The sequence below is a fragment of the Oncorhynchus nerka genome, unplaced genomic scaffold (assembly GCF_034236695.1).
Source record: "Oncorhynchus nerka isolate Pitt River unplaced genomic scaffold, Oner_Uvic_2.0 unplaced_scaffold_1265, whole genome shotgun sequence".
Classification (NCBI taxonomy): Eukaryota; Metazoa; Chordata; class Actinopteri; order Salmoniformes; family Salmonidae; genus Oncorhynchus; species Oncorhynchus nerka.
In genome coordinates this window covers 100,553-115,528 of record NW_027040079.1, presented here as the reverse complement: position 1 = coordinate 115,528, position 14,976 = coordinate 100,553, and the positions used below count along the sequence as shown (strand labels likewise).

The 14,976-nt window shown below is 48.7% G+C and overlaps 1 pseudogene; it reads left to right on the top strand.

Moving 5' to 3' along the window:
• Positions 1-1,866: 1,866 nt before the first annotated feature.
• LOC135569009 (FERM, ARHGEF and pleckstrin domain-containing protein 1-like) overlaps positions 1,867-14,976 on the top strand; it is a 96,891-nt pseudogene continuing 83,781 nt past the window's right edge.

Genomic DNA, 14,976 nt, shown 5'->3' with positions numbered 1-14,976 from the left:
ATAAACTCCCTGGTTTGAGACACTAAATCAACCTAAATAGCCCTGCTAATAAACTCCCTGGTTTGAGACACTAAATCAACCTAAAATTGCCCTGCTAATAGAATATTAATAAACTCCCTGGTTTGAGACACTAAATCAACCTAAATATCCCTGCTAATAAACTCCCTGGTTTGAGACACTAAATCAACCTAAATAGCCCTGCTAATAAACTCCCTGGTTTGAGACACTAAAACAACCTAAATATTGAGACACTAATACAACCTAAATAGCCCTGCTAATAAACTCCCTGGTTTGAGACACTAAATCAACCTAAATAGCCCTGCTAATAAACTCCCTGGTTTGAGACGCTAAATCAACCTAAATAGCCCTGCTAATAAACTCCCTGGTTTGAGACACTAAATCAACCTAAATAGCCCTGCTAATAAACTCCCTGGTTTGAGACACTAAATCAACCTAAATAGCCCTGCTAATAAACTCCCTGGTTTGAGACACTAAATCAACCTAAATAGCCCTGCTAATAAACTCCCTTGTTTGAGACACTAAATCAACCTAAATAGCCCTGCTAATAAACTCCCTGGTTTGAGACACTAAATCAACCTAAAATTGCCCTGCTAATAGAATATTAATAAACTCCCTGGTTTGAGACACTAAATCAACCTAAATAGCCCTGCTAATAAACTCACTGGTTTGAGACACTAAATCAACCTAAATAGCCCTGCTAATAAACTCCCTGGTTTGAGACACTAAAACAACCTAAATAGCCCTGCTAATAAACTCCCTGGTTTGAGACACTAAATGAACCTAAATAGCTCTGCTAATAAACTCCCTGGTTTGAGACACTAAATCAACCTAAATAGCCCTGCTAATAAACTCCCTGGTTTGAGACACTAAATCACCCTAAATAGCCCTGCTAATAAACTCCCTGGTTTGAGACACTAAATCAACCTAAATAGCCCTGCTAATAAACTCCCTGGTTTGAGACACTAAATCAACCTAAATAGCCCTGCTAATAAACTCCCTGGTTTGAGACACTAAATCACCCTAAATAGCCCTGCTAATAAACTCCCTGGTTTGAGACACTAAATCAACCTAAATAGCCCTGCTAATAAACTCCCTGGTTTGAGACACTAAATCAACCTAAATAGCCATGTTAATAGAATATTAATAAACTCCCTGGTTTGAGACACTAAATCACCCTAAATAGCCCTGCTAATATAATATTAATAAACTCCCTGGTTTGAGACACTAAATCACCCTAAATAGCCCTGCTAATAAACTCCCTGGTTTGAGACACTAAATCAACCTAAATAGCCCTGCTAATAAACTCACTGGTTTGAGACACTAAATCACCCTAAATAGCCCTGCTAATAAACTCCCTGGTTTGAGACACTAAATCAACCTAAATAGCCCTGCTAATAAACTCCCTGGGTTGAGACACTAAATCACCCTAAATAGCCCTGCTAATAAACTCCCTGGTTTGAGACACTAAATCACCCTAAATAGCCCTGCTAATAGAATATTAATAAACTCCCTGGTTTGAGACACTAAATCACCCTAAATAGCCCTGCTAATAAACTCCCTGGTTTGAGACACTAAATCACCCTAAATAGCCCTGCTAATAGAATATTAATAAACTCCCTGGTTTGAGACACTAAATCACCCTAAATAGCCCTGCTAATAAACTCCCTGGTTTGAGACACTAAATCACCCTAAATAGCCCTGCTAATAGAATATTAATAAACTCCCTGGTTTGAGACACTAAATCACCCTAAATAGCCCTGCTAATAAACTCCCTGGTTTGAGACACTAAATCACCCTAAATAGCCCTGCTATTAGCTCTATATGGGAAAACTTCCATCTTCAGATATGTCCTTGTTTTCAGAGTGGATCCAGTACGTGTCCCCCTGTCTGTCCCCAGGTGTGTGAGGGTAGTAGAGAGGCTGATTCTGCTGACTGAGGCGCCATGGTGGAGCCAGGGACAGGGAGGTGGCTGGCCAGAGGCTGGGAATCCCAGAGAGTTTCGGGGTGTCTACCCTGGAACCAGGTCAGCGACCCCCAACCACGCCCCCAGGACGACAGGTCTCTATCCGGGTACAGCTGCTGGACGACGTCACCGAGGTCTTCGACATATCAGTGAGTACAGGAACTATTTAGCTCTATGGGAGGAATGACATGCTGGAGCAACCACAATGCTTTAGATGAGGACTATAGTTCCCAGGCTCTGATACCAATGCTTTAGATGAGGTCTATAGTTCCCAGGCTCTGATACCAATGAGGTCTATAGTTCCCAGGCTCTGATACCAATGCTTTAGATGAGGTCTATAGTTCCCAGGCTCTGATACCAATGAGGTCCATAGTTCCCAGGCTCTGATACCAATGAGGTCCATAGTTCCCAGGCTCTGATACCAATGAGGTCCACAGTTCCCAGGCTCTGATACCAATGCTTTAGATGAGGTCCATAGTTCCCAGGCTCTGATACCAATGAGGTCCATAGTTCCCAGGCTCTGATACCAATGAGGTCCATAGTTCCCAGGCTCTGATACCAATGAGGTCTATAGTTCCCAGGCTCTGATACCAATGAGGTCTATAGTTCCCAGGCTCTGATACCAATGAGGTCTATAGTTCCCAGGCTCTGATACCAATGAGGTCTATAGTTCCCAGGCTCTGATACCAATGAGGTCTATAGTTCCCAGGCTCTGATCCCAATGAGGTCTATAGTTCCCAGGCTCTGATACCAATGCTTTAGATGAGGTCTATAGTTCCCAGGCTCTGATACCAATGAGGCCCACAGTTCCCAGGCTCTGATACCAATGAGGTCCATAGTTCCCAGGCTCTGATACCAATGAGGTCTATAGTTCCCAGGCTCTGATACCAATGAGGTCCACAGTTCCCAGGCTCTGATACCAATGAGGTCTATAGTTCCCAGGCTCTGATACCAATGCTTTAGATGAGGTCTATAGTTCCCAGGCTCTGATACCAATGAGGTCCATAGTTCCCAGGCTCTGATACCAATGAGGACTATAGTTCCCAGGCTCTGATACCAATGAGGTCCATAGTTCCCAGGCTCTGATACCAATGAGGACTATAGTTCCCAGGCTCTGATACCAATGAGGTCTATAGTTCCCAGGCTCTGATACCAATGAGGACTATAGTTCCCAGGCTCTGATACCAATGAGGTCTATAGTTCCCAGGCTCTGATACCAATGCTTTAGATGAGGTCTATAGTTCCCAGGCTCTGATACCAATGAGGTCTATAGTTCCCAGGCTCTGATACCAATGAGGTCTATAGTTCCCAGGCTCTGATACCAATGAGGTCCATAGTTCCCAGGCTCTGATACCAATGAGGTCTATAGTTCCCAGGCTCTGATACCAATGAGGTCCATAGTTCCCAGGCTCTGATACCAATGAGGTCTATAGTTCCCAGGCTCTGATACCAATGAGGTCTATAGGTCCCAGGCTCTGATACCAATGAGGTCTATAGTTCCCAGGCTCTGATACCAATGAGGTCTATAGTTCCCAGCCTCTGATACCAATGAGGTCTATAGTTCCCAGCCTCTGATACCAATGAGGTCGATAGTTCCCAGGCTCTGATACCAATGAGGTCTATAGTTCCCAGGCTCTGATACCAATGAGGTCTATAGTTCCCAGGCTCTGATACCAATGAGGTCTATAGTTCCCAGGCTCTGATACCAATGAGGTCTATAGTTCCCAGCCTCTGATACCAATGAGGTCGATAGTTCCCAGGCTCTGATACCAATGAGGTCTATAGTTCCCAGGCTCTGATACCAATGAGGTCTATAGTTCCCAGGCTCTGATACCAATGAGGTCTATAGTTCCCAGGCTCTGATACCAATGAGGTCTATAGTTCCCAGGCTCTGATACCAATGAGGTCCATAGTTCCCAGGCTCTGATACCAATAAGGTCTATAGTTCCCAGGCTCTGATACCAATGAGGTCTATAGTTCCCAGTCTCTGATACCAATGAGGTCTATAGTTCCCAGGCTCTGATACCAATGAGGTCTATAGTTCCCAGGCTCTGATACCAATGAGGTCTATAGTTCCCAGGCTCTGATACCAATGAGGTCCATAGTTCCCAGGCTCTGATACCAATGAGGTCTATAGTTCCCAGGCTCTGATACCAATGAGGTCTATAGTTCCCAGGCTCTGATACCAATGAGGTCTATAGTTCCCAGGCTCTGATACCAATGAGGTCTATAGTTCCCAGGCTCTGATACCAATGAGGTCCATAGTTCCCAGGCTCTGATACCAATGAGGTCCATAGTTCCCAGGCTCTGATACCAATGAGGTCCATAGTTCCCAGGCTCTGATACCAATGAGGTCCATAGTTCCCAGGCTCTGATACCAATACTTTAATAGTGGGGCGACATGTAGCTTAGTTGTTAGAGCTTTGGACTTGTACCTTAAAGCTTGCAAGATCGAATCCCCGTTCTGCCCCTGAACAGGCAGTTAACCCACTTCCTAGGCGTCATTGAAAATAAGAATTAGTTCTTAACTGACTTGCCTGGTTAAATAAAGGTAAAAAGAAATAAATCTGTCTGTAACCCGGTGTGTGTTCTGCTCTGTAACCTGGTGTGTGTTCTGCTCTGTAACCTGGTGTGTGTTCTGCTCTGTAACCTGGTGTGTGTTCTGTTCTGTATCCTGGTGTGTGTTCTGTAACCTGGTGTGTGCTCTGTAACCTGGTGTGTGTTCTGCTCTGTAACCTGGTGTGTGTTCTGTTCTGTATCCTGGTGTGTGTTCTGCTCTGTAACCTGGTGTGTGTTCTGTAACCTGGTGTGTGTTCTGTAACCTGGTGTGTGCTCTGTAACCTGGTGTGTGTTCTGCTCTGTAACCTGGTGTGTGTTCTGTTCTGTATCCTGGTGTGTGTTCTGCTCTGTATCCTGGTGTGTGTTCTGTAAACTGGTGTGTGTTCTATAACCTGGTGTGTGCTCTGTAACCTGGTGTGTGTTCTGCTCTGTAACCTGGTGTGTGTTCTGTTCTGTATCCTGGTGTGTGTTCTGCTCTGTAACCTGGTGTGTGTTCTGTAACCTGGTGTGTGTTCTGTAACCCGGTGTGTGTTCTGTTCTGTAACCTGGTGTGTGTTCTGTTCTGTAACCTGGTGTGTGTTCTGCTCTGTAACCTGGTGTGTGTTCTGTTCTGTAACCTGGTGTGTGTTCTGTTCTGTAACCTGGTGTGTGTTCTGTTCTGTAACCTGGTGTGTGTTCTGTTCTGTAACCTGGTGTGTGTTCTGTTCTGTAACCTGGTGTGTGTTCTGTTCTGTAACCTGGTGTGTGTTCTGTTCTGTAACCTGGTGTGTGTTCTGTAACCTGGTGTGTGTTCTGTAACCTGGTGTGTGTTCTGTTCTGTAACCTGGTGTGTGTTCTGCTCTGTAACCTGGTGTGTGTTCTGTTCTATAACCTGGTGTGTGTTCTGCTCTGTAACCTGGTGTGTGTTCTGTTCTGTAACCTGTAACCTGGTGTGTTCTGCTCTGTAACCTGTGTGGTGTAACCTGGTGTGTTTCTGCTCTGTAACCTGGTGTGTGTTCTGTTCTGTAACCTGGTGTGTGTTCTGCTCTGTAACCTGGTGTGTGTTCTGCTCTGTAACCTGGTGTGTGTTCTGCTCTGTAACCTGGTGTGTGTTCTGTAACCTGGTGTGTGTTCTGTTCTGTAACCTGGTGTGTGTTATGTTCTGTAACCTGGTGTGTGTTCTGCTCTGTAACCTGGTGTGTGTTCTGCTCTGTAACCTGGTGTGTGTTCTGCTCTGTAACCTGGTGTGTGTTCTGCTCTGTAACCTGGTGTGTGTTCTGTTCTGTAACCTGGTGTGTGTTCTGTTCTGTAACCTGGTGTGTGTTCTGCTCTGTAACCTGGTGTGTGTTCTGTTCTGTAACCTGGTGTGTGTTCTGTTCTGTACCCTGGTGTGTGTTCTGCTCTGTAACCTGGTGTGTGTTCTGTTCTGTAACCTGGTGTGTGTTCTGCTCTGTAACCTGGTGTGTGTTCTGTAACCTGGTGTGTGTTCTGCTCTGTAACCTGGTGTGTGTTATGTTCTGTAACCTGGTGTGTGTTCTGTAACCTGGTGTGTGTTCTGCTCTGTAACCTGGTGTGTGTTCTGTTCTGTAACCTGGTGTGTGTTCTGCTCTGTAACCTGGTGTGTGTTCTGTTCTGTAACCTGGTGTGTGTTCTGCTCTGTAACCTGGTGTGTGTTCTGTAACCTGGTGTGTGTTCTGTTCTGTAACCTGGTGTGTGTTCTGTTCTGTAACCTGGTGTGTGTTCTGTTCTGTAACCTGGTGTGTGTTCTGTTCTGTAACCTGGTGTGTGTTCTGTTCTGTAACCTGGTGTATGTTCTGTAACCTGGTGTGTGTTCTGTTCTGTAACCTGGTGTGTGTTCTGTAACCTGGTGTGTGTTCTGTAACCTGGTGTGTGTTCTGTTCTGTAACCTGGTGTGTGTTCTGTAACCTGGTGTGTGTTCTATAACCTGGTGTGTGTTCTGTTCTGTAACCTGGTGTGTGTTCTGTTCTGTAACCTGGTGTGTGTTCTGTTCTGTAACCTGGTGTGTGTTCTGTTGTGTAACCTGGTGTGTGTTCTGTTCTGTAACCTGGTGTGTGTTCTGCTCTGTAACCTGGTGTGTGTTCTGTAACCTGGTGTGTGTTCTGTAACCTGGTGTGTGTTCTGCTCTGTAACCTGGTGTGTGTTCTGCTCTGTAACCTGGTGTGTGTTCTGCTCTGTAACCTGGTGTGTGTTCTGTTCTGTAACCTGGTGTGTGTTCTGCTCTGTAACCTGGTGTGTGTTCTGTAACCTGGTGTGTGTTCTGTAACCTGGTGTGTGTTCTGTTCTGTAACCTGGTGTGTGTTCTGTTCTGTAACCTGGTGTGTGTTCTGTAACCTGGTGTGTGTTCTGTAACCTGGTGTGTGTTCTGTTCTGTAACCTGGTGTGTGTTCTGCTCTGTAACCTGGTGTGTGTTCTGCTCTGTAACCTGGTGTGTGTTCTGTTCTGTAACCTGGTGTGTGTTCTGCTCTGTAACCTGGTGTGTGTTCTGTTCTGTAACCTGGTGTGTGTTCTGTTCTGTAACCTGGTGTGTGTTCTGCTCTGTAACCTGGTGTGTGTTCTGCTCTGTAACCTGGTGTGTGTTCTGCTCTGTAACCTGGTGTGTGTTCTGTTCTGTAACCTGGTGTGTGTTCTGTAACCTGGTGTGTGTTCTGTTCTGTAACCTGGTGTATGTTCTGTTCTGTAACCTGGTGTGTGTTCTGTTCTGTAACCCGGTGTGTGTTCTGCTCTGTAACCTGGTGTGTGTTCTGTTCTGTAACCTGGTGTGTGTTCTGTTCTGTAACCTGGTGTGTGTTCTGTAACCTGGTGTGTGTTCTGTAACCTGGTGTGTGTTCTGTAACCTGGTGTATGTTCTGTAACCTGGTGTGTGTTCTGCTCTGTAACCTGGTGTGTGTTCTGTAACCTGGTGTGTGTTCTGTAACCTGGTGTATGTTCTGTAACCTGGTGTGTGTTCTGTTCTGTAACCTGGTGTGTGTTCTGTAAGCTGGTGTGTGTTCTGTAACCTGGTGTATGTTCTGTAACCTGGTGTGTGTTCTGTTCTGTAACCTGGTGTGTGTTCTGTTCTGTAACCTGGTGTGTGTTCTGTTCTGTAACCTGGTGTGTGTTCTGTTCTGTAACCTGGTGTGTGTTCTGCTCTGTAACCTGGTGTGTGTTCTGTTCTGTAACCTGGTGTGTGTTCTGCTCTGTAACCTGGTGTGTGTTCTGTTCTGTAACCTGGTGTGTGTTCTGTTAACCTGTTCTGCTCTGTAACCTGGTGTGTGTTCTGTAACCTGGTGTGTGTTCTGTTCTGTAACCTGGTGTGTGTTCTGCTCTGTAACCTGGTGTGTGTTCTGCTCTGTAACCTGGTGTGTGTTCTGTAACCTGGTGTGTGTTCTGTTCTGTAACCTGGTGTGTGTTCTGTTCTGTAACCTGGTGTGTGTTCTGTAACCTGGTGTGTGTTCTGTAACCTGGTGTGTGTTCTGTTCTGTAACCTGGTGTGTGTTCTGCTCTGTAACCTGGTGTGTGTTCTGTTCTATAACCTGGTGTGTTCTGCTCTGTAACCTGCTCTGTAACCTGGTGTGTGTTCTGTAACCTGGTGTGTGTTCTGTTCTGTAACCTGGTGTGTGTTCTGCTCTGTAACCTGGTGTGTGTTCTGCTCTGTAACCTGGTGTGTGTTCTGTAACCTGGTGTGTGTTCTGTAACCTGTGTTCTGTTCTGTAACCTGTGTGTTCTGTTCTGTAACCTGGTGTGTTCTGTTCTGTAACCTGGTGTGTGTTCTGTTCTGTAACCTGGTGTGTGTTCTGTTCTGTAACCTGGTGTGTGTTCTGTTCTGTAACCTGGTGTGTGTTCTGCTCTGTAACCTGGTGTGTGTTCTGCTCTGTAACCTGGTGTGTGTTCTGTTCTGTAACCTGGTGTGTGTTCTGTTCTGTAACCTGGTGTGTGTTCTGCTCTGTAACCTGGTGTGTGTTCTGCTCTGTAACCTGGTGTGTGTTCTGTTCTGTAACCTGGTGTGTGTTCTGCTCTGTAACCTGGTGTGTGTTCTGCTCTGTAACCTGGTGTGTGTTCTGTTCTTAACCTGGTGTGTGTTCTGTAACCTGGTGTGTGTTCTGCTCTGTAACCTGGTGTGTGTTCTGCTCTGTAACCTGGTGTGTGTTCTGTTCTGTAACCTGGTGTGTGTTCTGTTCTGTAACCTGGTGTGTGTTCTGTTCTGTAACCTGGTGTGTGTTCTGTTCTGTAACCTGGTGTGTGTTCTTCTGTAACCTGGTGTGTGTTCTGTTCTGTAACCTGGTGTGTGTTCTGTTCTGTAACCTGGTGTGTGTTTCTGTAACCTGGTGTGTGTTCTGTTCTGTAACCTGGTGTGTGTTCTGTTCTGTAACCTGGTGTGTGTTCTGTTCTGTAACCTGGTGTGTGTTCTGTTCTGTAACCTGGTGTGTGTTCTGTTCTGTAACCTGGTGTGTGTTCTGTTCTGTAACCTGGTGTGTGTTCTGCTCTGTAACCTGGTGTGTGTTCTGCTCTGTAACCTGGTGTGTGTTCTGTTCTGTAACCTGGTGTGTGTTCTGTAACCTGGTGTGTGTTCTGTAACCTGGTGTGTGTTCTGTAACCTGGTGTGTGTTCTGTTCTGTAACCTGGTGTGTGTTCTGCTCTGTAACCTGGTGTGTGTTCTGCTCTGTAACCTGGTGTGTGTTCTGTAACCTGGTGTGTGTTCTGCTCTGTAACCTGGTGTGTGTTCTGTAACCTGGTGTGTGTTCTGCTCTGTATCCTGGTGTGTGTTCTGTTCTATAACCTGGTGTGTGTTCTGTTCTGTAACCTGGTGTGTGTTCTGTTCTGTAACCTGGTGTGTGTTCTACTCTGTAACCTGGTGTGTGTTCTGCTCTCTCTCTCCACAGCAACGAGCCCCAGCCAAGGCTCTGTTTGACCTGGTGTGTGTCCATCTGAACCTGGCTGAAAGAGACTACTTCGGTCTCCAGTACCAGAACCCCAGGAGGATGATGGTGAGACAGAAGTTCTTTATTCACTATCATGTGTCCCAAATGGATCCCTGTAGTCTATAGAGCTCACTACCTCTGCCTTATGCCCTGTAGTCTATAGAGCTCACTACCTCTGCCTTATGCCCTGTAGTCTATAGAGCTCACTACCTCTGCCTTATGCCCTGTAGTCTATAGAGCTCACTACCTCTGCCCAGAGCCTTATGCCCTGTAGTCTATAGAGCTCACTACCTCTGCCCAGAGCCTTATGCCCTGTAGTCTATAGAGCTCACTACCTCTGCCCAGAGCCTTATGACCTGTAGTCTATAGAGCTCACTACCTCTGCCCAGAGCCTTATGCCCTGTAGTCTATAGAGCTCACTACCTCTGGCCAGAGCCTTATGCCCTGTAGTCTATAGAGCTCACTACCTCTGGCCAGAGCCTTATGCCCTGTAGTCTATAGAGCTCACTACCTCTGCCCAGAGCCTTATGCCCTGTAGTCTATAGAGCTCACTACCTCTGCCCAGAGCCTTATGCCCTGTAGTCTATAGAGCTCACTACCTCTGCCCAGAGCCTTATGCCCTGTAGTCTATAGAGCTCACTACCTCTGCCCAGAGCCTTATGCCCTGTAGTCTATAGAGCTCACTACCTCTGCCTTATGCCCTGTAGTCTATAGAGCTCACTACCTCTGCCCAGAGCCTTATGCCCTGTAGTCTATAGAGCTCACTACCTCTGCCCAGAGCCTTATGCTCTGTAGTCTATAGAGCTCACTACCTTTGCCCAGAGCCTTATGCCCTGTAGTCTATAGAGCTCACTACCTCTGCCCAGAGCCTTATGCCCTGTAGTCTATAGAGCTCACTACCTCTGCCCAGAGCCTTATGCCCTGTAGTCTATAGAGCTCACTACCTCTGCCCAGAGCCTTATGCCCTGTAGTCTATAGAGCTCACTACCTCTGCCCAGAGCCTTAGAGCCTACTTTTCTGTCTGCAATGTTCTGAATCATGGATGTTGCACACATTCAATACTGGCCCCTGGACAGTGGTACTGGTGACTCTCAATACTGGCCCCTGGACAGTGGTACTGGTGACTCTCAATACTGGCCCCTGGACAGTGGTACTGGTGACTCTCAATACTGGCCCCTGGACAGTGGTACTGGTGACTCAGACACAGGAACAGAGCCATCCAGTCTCAGGGTCAGACAGGAACAGAGCCATCCAGTCTCAGCTGTATTAGAGACAGGCTCAGGGTCACACAGGAACAGAGCCATCCAGTCTCAGGGTCACACAGGAACAGAGCCATCCAGTCTCAGGGTCAGACAGGAACAGAGCCATCCAAGCTCAGGGTCACACAGGAACAGAGCCATCCAGTCTCAGGGTCAGACAGGAACAGAGCCATCCAGTCTCAGGGTCAGACAGGAACAGAGCCATCCAGTCTCAGGGTCAGACAGGAACAGAGCCATCCAGGCTCAGGGTCAAACAGGAACAGAGCCATCCAGTCTCAGGGTCAGACAGGAACAGAGCCATCCAGTCTCAGGGTCAGACAGGAACAGAGCCATCCAGTCTCAGGGTCAGACACAGGAACAGAGCCATCCAGTCTCAGGGTCAGACAGGAACAGAGCCATCCAGTCTCAGGGTCAGACAGGAACAGAGCCATCCAGTCTCAGGGTCAGACAGGAACAGAGCCATCCAGTCTCAGGGTCAGACAGGAACAGAGCCATCCAGTCTCAGGGTCAGACAGGAACAGAGCCATCCAGTCTCAGGGTCAGACAGGAACAGAGCCATCCAGTCTCAGGGTCAGACAGGAACAGAGCCATCCAGTCTCAGTCAGAAGGAACAGAGCCATCCAGTCTCAGGGTCAGACACAGGAACAGAGCCATCCAGTCTCAGGGTCAGACAGGAACAGAGCCATCCAGTCTCAGGGTCAGACAGGAACAGAGCCATCCAGTCTCAGCTAGAGACAGGCTCAGGGTCAGACAGGAACAGAGCCATCCAGTCTCCATAGAGACAGGCTCAGGGTCAGACAGGAACAGAGCCATCCAGTCTCAGGGTCAGACAGAGCCATCCAGTCTCAGCCTTTAGAGACAGGCTCAGGGTCAGACACAGGAACAGAGCCATCCAGTCTCAGGGTCAGACAGGAACAGAGCCATCCAGTCTCAGGGTCAGACAGGAACAGAGCCATCCAGTCTCAGCTGTATTAGAGACAGGCTCAGGGTCAGACAGGAACAGAGCCATCCAGTCTCATGGTCAGACAGGAACAGAGCCATCCAGTCTCAGCTGTATTAGAGACAGGCTCAGGGTCAGACAGGAACAGAGCCATCCAGTCTCAGGGTCAGACAGGAACAGAGCCATCCAGTCTCAGGGTCAGACAGGAACAGAGCCATCCAGTCTCAGGGTCAGACAGGAACAGAGCCATCCAGTCTCAGGGTCAGGAACAGAGCCATCCAGTCTCAGGGTCAGACAGGAATCCAGTCTCAGGGTCAGACAGGAACAGAGCCATCCAGTCTCAGGGTCAGACAGGAACAGAGCCATCCAGTCTCAGGGTCAGACAGGAACAGAGCCATCCAGTCTCAGCTGTATTAGAGACAGGCTCAGGGTCAGACAGGAACAGAGCCATCCAGTCTCAGGGTCAGACAGGAACAGAGCCATCCAGTCTCAGGGTCAGACAGGAACAGAGCCATCCAGTCTCATGGTCAGACAGGAACAGAGCCATCCAGTCTCAGGGTCAGACAGGAACAGATCCATCCAGTCTCAGGGTCAGACAGGAACAGAGCCATCCAGTCTCAGGGTCAGACAGGAACAGAGCCATCCAGTCTCATGGTCAGACAGGAACAGAGCCATCCAGTCTCAGGGTCAGACAGGAACAGATCCATCCAGTCTCAGCTGTATTAGAGACAGGCTCAGGGTCAGACAGGAACAGAGCCATCCAGTCTCAGGGTCAGACAGGAACAGAGCCATCCAGTCTCAGGGTCAGACAGGAACAGAGCCATCCAGTCTCAGGGTCAGACAGGAACAGAGCCATCCAGTCTCAGGGTCAGACAGGAACAGAGCCATCCAGTCTCAGGGTCAGACACAGGAACAGAGCCATCCAGTCTCAGGGTCACACAGGAACAGAGCCATCCAGTCTCAGGGTCAGACAGGAACAGAGCCATCCAGTCTCAGGGTCAGACACAGGAACAGAGCCATCCAGTCTCAGGGTCAGACACAGGAACAGAGCCATCCAGTCTCAGGGTCAGACAGGAACAGAGCCATCCAGTCTCAGGGTCAGACAGGAACAGAGCCATCCAGTCTCAGGGTCACACAGGAACAGAGCCATCCAGGCTCAGCTGTATTAGAGACAGGCTCAGGGTCAGACAGGAACAGAGCCATCCAGTCTCAGCTGTATTAGAGACAGGCTCAGGGTCACACAGGAACAGAGCCATCCAGGCTCAGGGTCAGACAGGAACAGAGCCATCCAGTCTCAGCTGTATTAGAGACAGGCTCAGGGTCAGACAGGAACAGAGCCATCCAGTCTCAGCTGTATTAGAGACAGGCTCAGGGTCAGACAGGAACAGAGCCATCCAGTCTCAGCTGTATTAGAGACAGGCTCAGGGTCAGACAGGAACAGAGCCATCCAGTCTCAGCTGTATTAGAGACAGGCTCAGGGTCAGACAGGAACAGAGCCATCCAGTCTCAGGGTCAGACAGGAACAGAGCCATCCAGTCTCAGGGTCAGACAGGAACAGAGCCATCCAGTCTCAGGGTCAGACAGGAACAGAGCCATCCAGGCTCAGCGTCAGACAGGAACAGAGCCATCCAGGCTCAGGGTCAGACAGGAACAGAGCCATCCAGTCTCAGGGTCAGACACAGGAACAGAGCCATCCAGTCTCAGGGTCAGACAGGAACAGAGCCATCCAGTCTCAGGGTCAGACAGGAACAGAGCCATCCAGTCTCAGGGTCAGACAGGAACAGAGCCATCCAGTCTCAGGGTCAGACAGGAACAGAGCCATCCAGTCTCAGCTGTAGGAAGAGACAGGCTCAGGGTCAGACAGGAACAGAGCCATCCAGTCTCAGCTGACAGGATTAGAGACAGGCTCAGGGTCAGACAGGAACAGAGCCATCCAGTCTCAGCTGTATTAGAGACAGGCTCAGGGTCAGACAGGAACAGAGCCATCCAGTCTCAGCTGTATTAGAGACAGGCTCAGGGTCAGACAGGAACAGAGCCATCCAGTCTCAGCTCAGACAGGATTAGAGACAGGCTCAGGGTCAGACAGGAACAGAGCCATCCAGTCTCAGCTGTATTAGAGACAGGCTCAGGGTCAGACAGGAACAGAGCCATCCAGTCTCAGGGTCAGACAGGAACAGAGCCATCCAGTCTCAGCTGTATTAGAGACAGGCTCAGGGTCAGACAGGAACAGAGCCATCCAGTCTCAGCTGTATTAGAGACAGGCTCAGGGTCAGACAGGAACAGAGCCATCCAGTCTCAGGGTCAGACAGGAACAGAGCCATCCAGTCTCAGGGTCAGACACAGGAACAGAGCCATCCAGTCTCAGGGTCAGACAGGAACAGAGCCATCCAGTCTCAGGGTCAGACAGGAACAGAGCCATCCAGTCTCAGGGTCAGACAGGAACAGAGCCATCCAGTCTCAGGGTCAGACAGGAACAGAGCCATCCAGTCTCAGGGTCAGACAGGAACAGAGCCATCCAGTCTCAGGGTCAGACAGGAACAGAGCCATCCAGTCTCAGGGTCAGACAGGAACAGAGCCATCCAGTCTCAGGGTCAGACAGGAACAGAGCCATCCAGTCTCAGGGTCAGACAGGAACAGAGCCATCCAGTCTCAGGGTCAGACAGGAACAGAGCCATCCAGTCTCAGGGTCAGACACAGGAACAGAGCCATCCAGTCTCAGGGTCAGACAGGAACAGAGCCATCCAGTCTCAGGGTCACACAGGAACAGAGCCATCCAGGCTCAGGGTCAGACATATTAATGAAGTGTTTCTGAAGCGTTTTGTTGTTTGTGTTTGTTCCTGTAGGTCTGGTTGGACCTGCTGAAGCCCACCCTGAAACAGATCAAACGTGAGTACTGAGAGGACAGTCCTGTATAGTACTGAGAGGACAGCCCTGTATAGTACTGAGAGGACAGCCCTGTATAGTACTGAGAGGACAGCCCTGTATAGTACTGAGAGGACAGCCCTGTATAGTACTAGTGGTATATAGTACTGAGAGGACAGCCCTGTATAGTACTGAGAGGACAGCCCTGTATAGTACTGAGAGGACAGCCCTGTATAGTACTGAGAGGACAGCCCTGTATAGTACTGAGAGGACAGCCCTGTATAGTACTGAGAGGACAGCCCTGTATAGTACTGAGAGGACAGCCCTGTATAGTACTGAGAGGACAGCCCTGTATAGTACTGAGAGGACAGCCCTGTATAGTACTAGTGGAATATAGTACTGAGAGGACAGCCCTGTATAGTACTGAGAGGACAGCCCTGTATAGTACTGAGAGGACAGCCCTGTATAGTACTG